The sequence below is a fragment of the Protopterus annectens genome, chromosome 6.part0 (genome assembly GCF_019279795.1).
Source record: "Protopterus annectens isolate FY-2018-M chromosome 6.part0, PAN1.0, whole genome shotgun sequence".
Lineage (NCBI taxonomy): Eukaryota > Metazoa > Chordata > Ceratodontiformes > Protopteridae > Protopterus > Protopterus annectens.
This window is the reverse complement of record NC_056737.1, coordinates 617,801,441-617,814,808: the sequence shown is the minus strand read 5'-3', so window position 1 is coordinate 617,814,808 and position 13,368 is coordinate 617,801,441. Positions and strand designations below refer to the sequence as shown.

Sequence of the window (13,368 nt, the reverse complement as noted above, 5' to 3'; positions counted from 1 at the left end):
TTTGCAGGATTAATGCATGCACCTGAACAAGTAGGAAAACATACTTTGCAATGTGGCTATAATTCACCGGAGGCCTCATGAAGGGCCGCTGTTACAGGTTCTGTTATTAGAAGGCATGCTTGGTTAAAGGAACAGACTCTGCCTGATCATGTTAAAGCAAAATTATTGGATGCTCCATTACAGTATGATATTTTGTTTGGTGTTAAGGCAGAGGAGGTGTTAAAGAAAATGGAGGATAAGGCAAAATGTATGCAGGCAGTAAAGGATTTCTTACAGGTACAGCCACCCAGATTTAGCAGAAACTGGCCCTCTAAGAACTGGTCCTTTTCAGTGTCAGACTACAAAGAGACAGATTCAGACGCCCTAGAGGCAGGCAACAGCCCCAGGGCTCATACAGGCCCAAACAATGGGGTGCTTCTACTTCCAAAAGCAGAGAAGACAAATCACAGCCTTATAAAAAACAGTCCCAATGACTTCCCTCTGCCAATGCCAAGCACTTACCTTTTGGCAGCACCTTTAGGGGGAAAGCTAGCACTTTTTTCACAAAACTGGCACACAATCACCCAGGACAAATGGGTCTTAAATGTAGTCTCTCAGGGTTACAGGTTACAGTTTCACACCCTTCCAAAGGCAAGAGGCATGCCAGACCTGCCACACAATTAATGGCAAGAGGCACAAAAACAAGTTTCATCTCTCATGGACATGGGGGCTATTAAGCCAGTGCCACAACAAGAGCAGGGACAAGGATTTTACTCAAGACTTTTCTTAGTACCAAGAAAGGACAAAGCCTGGAGACCAATTCTGGATCTGTCTATTCTAAATACTTTTCTGGACGTCCCAAAATTCAAAATGTGGACTCTACAGCAGCTTCTACCCATGCTGGACAGGAAGGCTTGGCTTGTAACTTTGGACCTCAAAGAGGCATACCTGCATGTCCCTATCAGACAGTCTTGCAGAAGATACCTCAGATTCATAGCTGGCTCACTGCACTACCAATTATCTGCACTGCCCTTTGGCTTATCTACTGCGCCCAGGGTCTTCATAAAATGCCTGGCACCAGTAATTGCATTTTGCAGACAAAGAGGAATTCAGATATACCCCTACTTGGACGACTGCCTTATTCAAGCAAAGGACAAAGATATTTTACTACAGCATCTGGTGTTTGTAAAAAGATTACTAATTTGCCTAGGGTACACAGTAAACGAAAATAAATCAAAACTAGTACCCTCTCAAGAGATAATATTCCTGGGTGCAAGCTTAAATACAACTGCCCAGATGGCTTATCTCATGCCAGACAAACAAAGGCATCTGACTTCTTACTTCAAAGACTTGGCAACAAAGACCCAGTTATCTGCAAGAAAAATTCTGCAGGCTCTGGGCTACATGGCATCCTGCATTCTACTAATTCCATATGCAAGACTGCATATGAGGAAACTACACTGGTATCTAAAAACTGTTTGGACTCAACATTGCAACAGCCTGGAAACAATAATTACTCTTATTCCCTGCCTCCAACAGGAATTTCAATGGTGGGCACAGGCCTGTCACCGCAACAAGGGAAAGCCATTCACCCTACCCACTGCCAGGCAGACACTAACAACAGATGCATCAGATTATGCCTGGGGCCGGGGGGCGCACATGGCAGGAAAATGTATTCAGGGTACATGGCCCACAAACCTAATGCATCTTCATATCAATCAAAAAGAGTTGCTAGCTGTACAAAATGCCCTGACAGCCTTCAAGGACCTACTTCATCCAGGACAACTACTGATAAAGACGGACAATACTACAGTCACGTGGTACATAAGCAAGGGGGCACACATTCCTACCCCCTCTGCAGGCAAGCCATGACTTTGTGGAGCACAGTATTGACTTTTCAAGTACATCTGCAAGCACAGTTCCTGCCAGGAAAGACAAATACTTTGGCAGACGAACTAAGCAGAAACCTCATGGATCCTCATGAGTGGAAACTGGACCCACAAATCTTCAACATTTTAACAGGGAAATGGGGATGCCCAGACATAGATCTATTCGCTTCCCCTCACAACTGCCAGCTACAGAGATTCTGCAGTCGGACTTATCACAAGCAAGCATGGAAAGTGGACGCTCTTTCTTTCAGCTGGAAAGCCCTTACAGTACATGCCTTCCCTCCTCTGCCTCTCCTCTCCAAGCTACTCCTAAAGGTCAGACAAGAGAAGCCAAAAATGATACTGATTGCCCCAGACTGGCCACGCCAGCACTGGTACCCAGTACTAAAGAGCTTGTCTCAAGGCCCAGCCTGGACATTGCCTATAATACCTCATTTGCTGATCCAACAGAACAGTCAGATCCTGCACAGCCAACTCAGAACCCTAAATCTGGCTGCATGGCGGATAATGTAATCATTCAGAACACACTTCTCTCTAAAGCAGTTATGGATGTTATTTTGGAGGCCAGGAGGCCCAGCACCAGAAAATCATATGCAGAAAAAGGGAAGAGATTCAGTGCTTGGAACCAAGGGCAGGGAATTGACTCGCTTGAACCAAATATTCCTCAGATTTTGCAATATCTAACTGAGATGCTGGACAAAGGCCTATCCTTCTCAACAATTAAGATCTATGCCTCTGCCATTTCAGCTCATTACAATACGGACCCACCTATTTTTTCTCATCCACTGCTAAGACAATTTCTCAGAGGGGCCAAAAACATAAGGCCTCCAAAGAGAGCTCCAATACCTACATGGGACCTCAATTTTGTCTTGGAAAAACTCACACTGCCTCCTTTTGAGCCTGCCAGTACAGCAGAGATAAAATACTTGTCATGGAAAACCACTCTTCTCTTAGCAATAACTTCAGCAAGAAGAGTCTCAGAGTTACAGGCATTAATGGCTGTGGAACCTTTTATTATTTTTCATCAGGACAGGGTTTCTCTAAGGACAAACCCAACATTTATGCCTAAGGTAGTGTCCAGTGTGGTTCTTAACCAAACCATACATTTGCCTACCTTTTATCCAAACCCACAGAATAAGGGGGAGAGACTTCTGCATACTTTGGACATACACAGACAGCTACGCTTTTACTTGGACAAGACTAAAGCCTTCAGAAAGACTGAGCAACTCTTATTGGCATATGCTGCAGGTTCCCAAGGAAAAGCCATTTCAAAACAGACTATTTCAAAATGGATAGGCCACTGCATTTGTTTCTGCTGTTCACAACATGGCAAATCAGTGCCCAAGGGCATTAGGCCACATTCTACCAGAGCAGCAGCCACTTCAGCAGCCTTCCTCAGAGGAGTACCAACCAAGAATATTTTGGGGGCTGCAGCATGGACTTCAGTGCACACCTTTACAAAGCACTACCATTTACCTCTCTACTCTAAATCCAGGGCAGGCTTTGCCACTGCAGTTCTGCAGGGCCTCATAGCCACTCCAAACTCTATTTAGGCCCAGCTGCCCAAACTCAGCTTTGGGATTCAACCCAAGTGTAATGACTGCAACAGTGAAACTTGATGAACATAGTACAGTTGTGTACCTACCATAAATGTAGATGTTCGAGTGTATTCACTGTTGCAGTCCAGGTTACCCTCCCACCATCCTCCTTTTTGCTTTGTTGGGACTTGTACCTATCTATTCTATACAGCCTATGTGGTTTATTTGCTTGTAGATGAAGGTTATGTGCATGCTTTTTTATGATCATAATTTTTTACAGCCTACCCTTTTGGGGGCACCTGACATCTGGGGCAAGAAAAACTGAAGAAAATGGCGTCGGCTGCATCTTTTATACCCCTGTCGCACTGATGTCAGGGAAGAGATGACAGCAACCGACGCCGGACCAAGACTTTGGAATTCAGGCCGACTGCGGGTAGCCTGCCAGCAGGATAACCCAAGTGTAATGACTGCAACAGTGAATACACTCGAACATCTACATTTATGGTAGATACACAACTGTAATTTCCCTTTTCATCAGATTTTTTTTACTAGTAAACTGTAGTTTTTTCCTGAGATAAATTGTTTCTTGCCCTTCACTTTGGTGTGTTTCACTCATTATTCACAATTATACTAAATTGGAAATGCAACAGCTTGATGGTTTTTTCGCAACTAGAAAAATGTATCGTACAGGTGGACACTGACTCTAAAAGCACGTTAAGACCCAACAAACAATTTTATTAAAACACCCATAGGTTAAAAGATAAAATTTGAGCGCTTTTGTCCCATTAAAACCAGGACTTCATCAGAATTATTTTTTTAACAAAAGGGATTTCCTTATATAATACTGGGCAAAGCCCTTAAATAGCTAAAATCAAATTATGAATTAAAGAAACAAAATACCATTAACTGTTCACAATAAAATGCCCCCTTACAGGTTAAAAATAACCAAAAAAAATGTATGTGTATTTGTATACACATGCAACCCTACAATAACCTAAAAAGGAATACTAAACAGACAACTTTAAAAGTCTAACCGTAAAAGATACATTGATCTTTTGTTTAGAAATGGCTGGAGCGAAATGTTATCATTAATGCCAGGGAAGGTCTATGCATTTACCTTAACTTGCCAAATGGCTTCCCTTTCTTCTAACTTGTTTTTCAAGTCACGTCCTCTTGGATCCCCTTGAATGTGTTCTAAAATTGCAAAATTAAAATTACAAAAGCTTGGGCAGTTAAGAGAGTGCCTATACAAAGCGTTGTTATCATTGTGCCTGTTAACATGATAAAGGTGCTCATAAATCCTCTTCATACGGCACCTTTCAATTTTGCCAACGTAAAATGCAGAACTGCCACACACTGCAAGACAGACCACTTTTTTGTGTGACATTTCCCTCTAGCAAACCAAACTGCAGATTTTGCTTCATTGTCTAGTGTTAACTTATTTGCCTCTAGAATAAAGGGACATTGAGAACATGCCCCACATTTAGATGTTCCCTTCCTATTAAGATTAATATTCCTTTGATTTCCACTTTTTTCTAATTCAGCTTTGAGATGGGGACCTGTGTTGTACACACATGTGGGTTCATTGCCAAAAAATTCCTGAAGGTATGGATTGCCTCTAATAATGTTCCAATTTTTGCCTATCATATCTCTAATCCTCCTTGAATAGGTACCGTACTGAACAACTAGGGCTCCATCAAATTTATCATGATTCTCTTCCTTCCCCTGTTCTAAAGTACTTTCACTCAACAGGGGTTTATATTTTAACCTCCATTGTGACTTTACAAAACTACAAACGTCTTGAACCAAAGACAATAGATAACCCTGGTCTAAAAACATTTGTCCTATAAGAGATATTTCCTTGCAAGCCTCCTCGAAATGAGATGTCATCCTAGCTGCCCTTATACATTGACCTTTTAAAATACTCTTCTTTTGACTTTAAGGATGACAACTAGAGAAATCTAAATCACAATTACTGAAAGTTGGGTCTCTAAAAGTTTTTGGCTTAAAACCATTAGTGTTATGTTCAGTAAAAGTGTCAAGATAATTAATTCCTTCCCCATTAAAATTATATGTGAATTTCAAAAAACTGGATAATTGATTTAAATAGTTCAAAAATTCTACTATTGTTCCCACAGGACCATTCCATAAAATAAACACATGTCCAAAAATCTAACGTATAATTTAATGTACTTAAAATAAAATCCTTTATAAGTTCATAGATTAGTACTAAGCTAACTGCCCTTGCAAGCCATTTAAGCTTAGCCATTTATCCCTTGTGAGACTCAAACCCCACGTCTTCTGTTTGTAAGGCAAACACCTTAACCATTAGGCCACCCTCCCCCTTTGAAAATGTGTGTTGATTCCCAATCTGCTAACACTAGATCAACATAAATCAGGGCACAGGAGCCATTGCTACTCCCTTGGTTTGTCTGTAGTATTCCCCTTTGAAGTAAATAAAATTAAAATCTAAAACCAAACTCGTTAACTCAACAATGAGATTAGTGTGGTTGTGGGAGAAGGAAGTATATTTCAACAAGCTGTCATAAAATATTTCAACCCATCTTCTTTCAGGATAGAAGAAAAAAGGTCCACTACATCAGTTGTCACAAAAATCAGATTTCTTGACCAAATTTATTTTTTTAGTCACCCTAGAAAATCCCACAAATCTTTGATTATGTGGTGAATGCCACCTATAAATGGGTTAAAGGTCTATCAATAAAGACCCCAATCGAATACGTTTTGGAACCCCTATCTGAAACTATTGGTCTAAATGGGGGGCTCAAGGGGTCTTTGTGAACCTTAGGAATCCCCAAAAGGGTTGCGATCATAGGAAATTTAACCCTCAAAAAATTATAAGTTTTGATGGTAATTCTTTGTTCTAAAAGGTATTCTTCCAAAAAATAATCGATTCTTTTGTGGTTTATATTTGTCATTCATGGAAGGTACTGAATAGGTGTCTTCATCATTTGCTAAATCAAACCTAGCTTTAGAATACTCATGGGTGTTAAACATGACTATACCGCCTCCTTTGTCGAGCTCCATAATTCTTATTGTGTTGTCCTTCTTAAGTTGGCCCAAAATAATTCTCTCCCTCCTTGTTAAATTAGGATGACCATATGTGTATTTTTTGGGGGCAGTTTCAGGTTTATACAATTCTTCACTGTAGTTTTCCCAAAAATATTTAATGTAGGTAGTAATGGGGGATTAAAAGTGTTTTTCTTTTCAACTTCTACTTTTATATTAGGACCAGTAATACTCTTTGCTTTACCACTAAAATAAACTGCCAGATTCAGTTTCCTTACAAATAACTTCACCTGTTTCCATGTATCCACTAGGGCAAATCTCCTAGAAGGGACAAATTTCAAACCCTTTGAAAACAAGGAAAAGTAGTCAGTTGTAATCTTAGCGTCAATAAAGTTGTAAATAAAGTAACCTTTATAGGAGGAAAGTATCTCATTGTGTCTAATTATCTAGGAATCACTCTGTTGAACACTCACCCCGTTTTTGTTGGGGCCTTGAAATTCCATTTGGCCCGAATTGTGTGGGCACCATTTCACTTTGTTGTAAACACCCCTTGACCCCTCTGAAAAAAATATTTTTCTTGTTTTTTTTCTGTAAAATGTTCATTTTCATGTTTCTTCCAGTCTTTACCTTTACCTGTTGTGTTACTTCACTAATGCTCAAACTCTGAATGTCACTGTTCCCTCTTCCATTAATCTTCACAGGATATGCCCTTTTGTCAGAATATTGCTGCACGTCCCTGACTGTTTTCTTTTGTTTTTTATTAAAAATCTTAGAACACTTTTTATCAGTACCATTCAAATGTTTGTTATAAAACAACTGTCACTGATCAAAAAGTGTAATTTTTTTTATACTTTTATTCAAAACTTTTACTTCTTTAAGTTACAAATAGTCATATCATTGAACTTAATTATTTTCTTCAATAGATAAAAAAACATGCTGGTCACACATCTCTACAAGTTTGTGGTATATGGAATCCATATAAATCAACCCAAATGGGAATTTAAAAACACAGAGACCTTCTGGGACAATTTTTAACTCAAGACACTTGAAGAAATAGTTATTGTCCATTTTTAAAGCTGCAAGTCTTAAGTGTTTCTTTTCTAGCTTAAAATTTGTCTTTTAAAGTGGTAATACTGTTAGTATTGCAGTCCACCAAATGCGGTCCTTCATTACTAAAATGAATGGTTTATTAATAAGTTGTTCGAAATCAAAGAACTCCTTGTCGCCAATGGTATAATGTTGAGCATCAAAAGTTGGTAGAATTCTGTTATTTACAACAGAATTGTTTGTTTGTTTAGCATCGTTTAACATTGAACCTGTACAGATCGCTGTATAGGTTCTCTTGGGTACAGTACCTTTTTGTTGGGATGAACGTCCATGTGAATTGTCATTGCTTGTACTAATAAACTCCACTTTGCCTTGATCTTCTGCTCTTGCAGAAGGGGAAATCCTCCAACAGCTCCTGCTGCCACGCCAGAAAGCACCATACTCTGTTGACCATTTGAGCCCAAGGAGGGGTTTACCTTCTGCAGCCCACTCACAAAAGAACTTCCTGGTTATGTCATCAATTCTAAAAGATGTGTTAACTCCCCTTTAACAATGGCAAATTCTGATTGAACCTTTCAAATTTCATCTTGATGCACTGGTGAAAACAGTGAAGGAATGTTGTCCGATGAGACCATAATTCACCCAAACAACCACGAAAACCGATAAGTAAAAACAGAAGTGGGGTACGATATAGTATTAAACAGCAACCAGATAAATGTATCGTACAGGTGGACACTGACTCCAAAAGCATGTTAAGACCCAACAAACAATTTTATTAAAATACCCGTAGGTTAAAAGATAAAAATTGTGCACTTTTGTCCTCTTAAAACCAGGACATCATCAGAATTAATTTTCTAACAAAAGGGACTTCCTTATATAATACTGGACAAAGCCCTTAATTAGCTAAAATCAAATTATAAATTAAAGAAACAAGACACCATTAACTGTTTACAGGTTAAAAACAACCTAAAAAACGTGTTTGCTTATATACGCATGCAACCCTACAATAACCTAAAAAGGAATACTAAATAGACAGCTTTAAAAGTCTAACTATAAAAGCCACATTGATCTTTTGTTTAGAAATGGCTGGAGGGAAATTTTATCATTAATGCCAGGGAAAGTCTGTGCATTTAACTTAACTTGCCAAATGGCTTTCCTTTCTTCTAACTTGTTTTTCAAGTCACCTCCTCTTGGATCCCCTTGAATGTGTTCTAAAATTGCAAAATTAAAGTTACAAAAGCTTGAACAGTTAAGAGAGTGCCTATAAAAGCGTTATTATCGGTGTGCCTATTAATATGATAAAGGTGCTCATAAATCCTCTTCCTAAGGCACCTTTCAGTTTTGCCAATGTAAAAAGCAGAACTGCCACACACTGCAAGACCGACCACATTTTTTTGTGTGACAATTCCCTCTAGCAAACCAAACTACAGATTTTACTTCATTGTCTAGTGTTAACTTATTTGCCTCTAGAATAAAGGGACATTGAGAACATGCCCCACATTTAGATGTTCCTTTCCTATTAACATTAATATTCCTTTGATTTCCTCCTTTTTTGAATTCACCTTTGAGACTGGGACCTGTTTTGTACACAAATGTGGGTTCATTGCCAACAATTTCCCAAAGCTGTGGATTGCCTCTAATGATGTTCCATTTATTAAGTGGAATTTAGGTTTATGCAAAAATGGAAACCTTAGCAACAAAAGAGCAATAACTAATACACTGTGTCAGTGAGTGACACAGTTGAATAACGACTCAAATCACTAAAATAGTGACATGGCTGGATGATGTCATGGTTGCCAGAAGTAACATCAGGTCTGTTCTTCATGTTTTTATTTACACTAGCGCACAGCTTCATTTAACAAGCTCCTTCTGCCAGTTATCTACCATTTAAAATAGTTCTAAAGATGGTACTGCTAATGTTACTAAACAGGTAAAGAAAATTACTTCTGTGATGCAGCTAAATAAACCATTCATCTGATACAGCAAGCATTTCAGCTGTTTTTATTTTGGTCACTATCCTGACTGTCACTCTATAAAATGTTAGTATTTTTGGTGTTAGGCCATTTATTGACAGACGTACAGTTCATTTATTACTTCCGGATATCTGTGTTTTTGTTTATTCTCAGTGGGACTGTGGGACTCTTTTTAGTCTGCTTTCAGTTTTGGTTAATCTTCTCCAGATCTATAAATGTACCGAATTCTGCTTTGTGTGTTTTTGTTTTGGGCATATTCTTTCATTTTTATGTACTGTCTTTCCATAGCTTTAAACTTCTTTTCTTTGGAATTCGGGACAGACCAACATGTGTCAAAGGGCAAAACCTCTGACCTGAAGGACATTTTTAAATAGTGGCATTGGTCATAGAGATGGTGGAATGAAGACAGTTGTATTAAGATGCATTTCATGAAGTCTGTAAATGTAATGTATTGTAATATTTGATGAATTAAATCCACATTGCTTTATCTCAAAATCACAAACTATGTGTGGGATGGAGCACAGCTTTTTAGTAAAATTGGGGATATGTGACATGCATGTGTCTTTGATTTTGTTCAAGTGTCTTCCCTGAGATAACATAACATTAATATGTAATTCTTCTGGACTAATGAGGAATTGACTTTCAAGATCCCTATGGATCTCTTCTGTGGGAAACAAAGATGCTCAGTTTGTTATTACAGATGTATTTTATTTATGGCTGGCTAGTTGCCAGCATGTCAGTTTCTGAATGGAAAGAATATCAGCATCAGATATAATTATGGACAGAGGCAAGGGAAGACACCTTGTGTGTCTGCTTGCAGAACATGTAGTATCTGTAATGCATTTTTGGCCTGCATTAAGTGCACATTCCAGTGATGAAAAAGTCAGCATATGGCACACACTGCGTATTTGTGTGTGTGTATCCTGATCATGCAATAACAAAGGGTGTGCTCTGTCTAAAGGGCATGCTTCAACCCCATTCTGTCTTTTTGTTTTTGATTATTTAGGTGTATGTTTATATATAATCTTTTGGTGGGGTCCCACCACAACTGTCTGCCATTAACATTATTTTGTTGCTCCTCCGTGATCATGTGCCTCACCGTCCATGACAAATTAATCTACATTTGGCACTTTTCACTTTTAATTCATTTTTAAACACTGTTACTTTGTGTGATCGCCTATGAAACTGAGTGAGTTTAGGTCAACTGTTCACATTGTGCCATTATGGTTAACAGTGATTGGCTTGGTATGTCCTGTTTAGGGTAACACTAGTAAGGCACATAAACATCTCTTCCTGAAGTGTAAATTGCGCTGTGTGTTCATAACAGCATAATGACACTCATTTGTGCAGAATTTGTATAGTGCCAAATGTGTTTGCCTTCAAACATAATTACCTAGGCTCTGAAACTTTCACTACACATTGAGAACAATCTGATCATTTAAATATATGGCTGTGTGCAGAACGCCTCTTTCCCCAACATAGTGCATCATAGATTTTACCACAGTAGTGTTTCTCATTTTATTTGGGTGGCCACGGTGGTGCAGTGGTTAGTATTGCCGCCTCACAGCAAGAGGTTCTCTGGTTCGATCCTCGGCAGGGGTGCCTTCTGTGCAGAGTTTGCATGTCCTCCCTGTGGTCGTGTGGGTTTCCTCTGGGTGCTCTGGTTTCCTCCCACATCCCAAAGACATGCTGCAGGTGGATTGGACACTCTGAACTGGCCCTAGGTGTGAGTGTGTGCGTGCGTGTGTGCCCCTTCTGTGGAAGGTTGGGTGCCGGGCTGGCAACTTGATCCCGTAAAACTCCACTGCCAATCATGCGCGGACAAGGTGATCTGCTGTGGCGACCCCTAACCAGGAAAAGCTGAAACAAGAAGTGTTTCTCATTTTATTTAGATGCAACAGTCCCATCAATATTTCTTTTTATAGATGCTGCTGTATTCTTCATTGGTGTACTTCTAAGGTGGAACATGGTTGCATAGGGATTCCTTCCTTTTCCCCACTTCCGTTGTTATAAATCAATTTCAGAGTTTTGCATGAGCTCTTTTGTTATCCCATTTGAAGTCAGGTTTGGTGGCACAGATTTAAATTCTTTGGACTCAAATTGTATAGCTGAAATTTGATCTGGCAGTACTATGAAGTACAAATGATGACGAGTTATATTTTTGTCCCATTTCATAGCTATGTCACTTGAAAATTCCATGGCATCATTTTCAGTCATAATAAGCTTATGTCTCAAGTTTAAATCTCGGAAATGTTTTATGGTAACAGTTCTTTCTGATGACCTTGCAGTGTTGAACGTCTTCATTTTCTTTCCAGTAGACGTCATCAGAAGCCTGTCTTCTGTAGGTCTACCTACCTTTATTACTTCTGTGAATAGACTACATCATTTATTTGAAGTAATTGAACGTTCTTTAATGAGCAAGTTGTGTACTTGTGTATTTTCCCAAAATTCCTGAAGTTGTTAGTAAAATACTACAGGAACGTGACCTTTTTTGGGGAGTGTCATTCTTGGAATGTCTTTTAGCTGCATTACACTTTCATTTTGCAATGTGCCTTATTTTAATTATTTATTTTTTTGGGGTTATAATTTTCTAGTGGTATGTTATATGACAGCACAAGCATTGTATGCCTACGTTAATATCTTCCTCCTCTTCTGTAATTCGTTGGCTATTGTTGTATGCATCTACGAAGTACATCTACTTGCCTGGTTTATGTTTTTCAAAGGTTTAGAATTTTTGCAGTTTAATAGTCTCTAAACTTTGGGTGCATTCATATTTGTTGTTTTCCACAGAGTGGTTTCTAGACATGGTCATTCCCTACTAGGCCGTGTTTCACCTTGTTAAACTGATTCAGTTTCCCTTACAGAGACACAGCTATAGCTTTTCTTTCTGTTTTGGCACACATTTGTTGGTTTCTGCAGTACAGTACCTAGTTGCACATGGTTAGTTTCTACTGCTAGGACATGTTTCAGCTTCTCAAACTGAGAATTTATTTCACCAAGGGAGAACTACAACGTAACATTGTTTGGTACACATTTGTTTTTAATTTCTTTTACTATATGAAAGGCATTTGCTGTGGGGGTCAGATCTAGCAACAGAACAGAGTAAATTCCTTTTTTTGGGGGGGGGGGCACTTCCACTTTAATTTTTATGGCAGAAACATTTCTTTTCTGTAAAATTTAATAACTTTAGCTAGGAGAAAATATGGTGAATGTTGTGTTATTTTACTTTTGAGGGCTGAGGTAAATGTTTAAATTGCTTTTTATGTGTTGTAATGGGGAAAAGGTTACTTATTTATAACTTACCAGTTTTACAGGCATTTGCTGCAAGATTTCTCTGGTAATCTGGCACCATTTTCAGCTAAACATAGAGCAACCTACCAGTTCCTCAGTTTTACCTTCTTTCAGCTACAAAAAAAAAAAAGATTTGTCAAGCAGCCTTTGCCACCACAACAAACTAATAAAATGGCTCAGCTGCAGGTGGGTGACTGATGTGGTCAAAGCTGGTTCCTTGGATCACTCACCTTTTCCCTTGGCTTCCAGTGATTTAGTCCCTACAGCCACCATGAACTCTGGTAGGCATGTCCTCTGCAGCTGTTGGAGTGTCCTTGGTGGGCAACAGAGAACCACTCTTGTCTGGTTCTTGGTAAAGGGGCAGGGAGTGTCACTGTGCTTAGATAGAAAGCTGTGCCCATCCCTAGGGAGGTTTTGGCTGGTAAAAGTGGGTCTGTTTCTTTTTGACAGGAAAATCTGAAGAAACAGAAACTTAAACATATGGCGTGTCTTGTTTCAGCTACTATGGATAGGAATAATTTAATTGGCTTAGCTCAGGGTTTAGTTTAGACACTTGACCCTTTCGATATGGCTGTTTCTGGTAAAAGAAAAAGGGATTCTTCATTTTCTGAAGAGAATCACGGT

General features: G+C 39.0%; 1 protein-coding gene across 1 annotated transcript in view; it reads left to right on the top strand.

Annotated features, from left to right (window-relative positions):
• VCPKMT (valosin containing protein lysine methyltransferase) overlaps nt 1-13,368 on the top strand; it is a 344,404-nt gene that overhangs the window by 266,351 nt on the left and 64,685 nt on the right. The window lies entirely within an intron of this gene.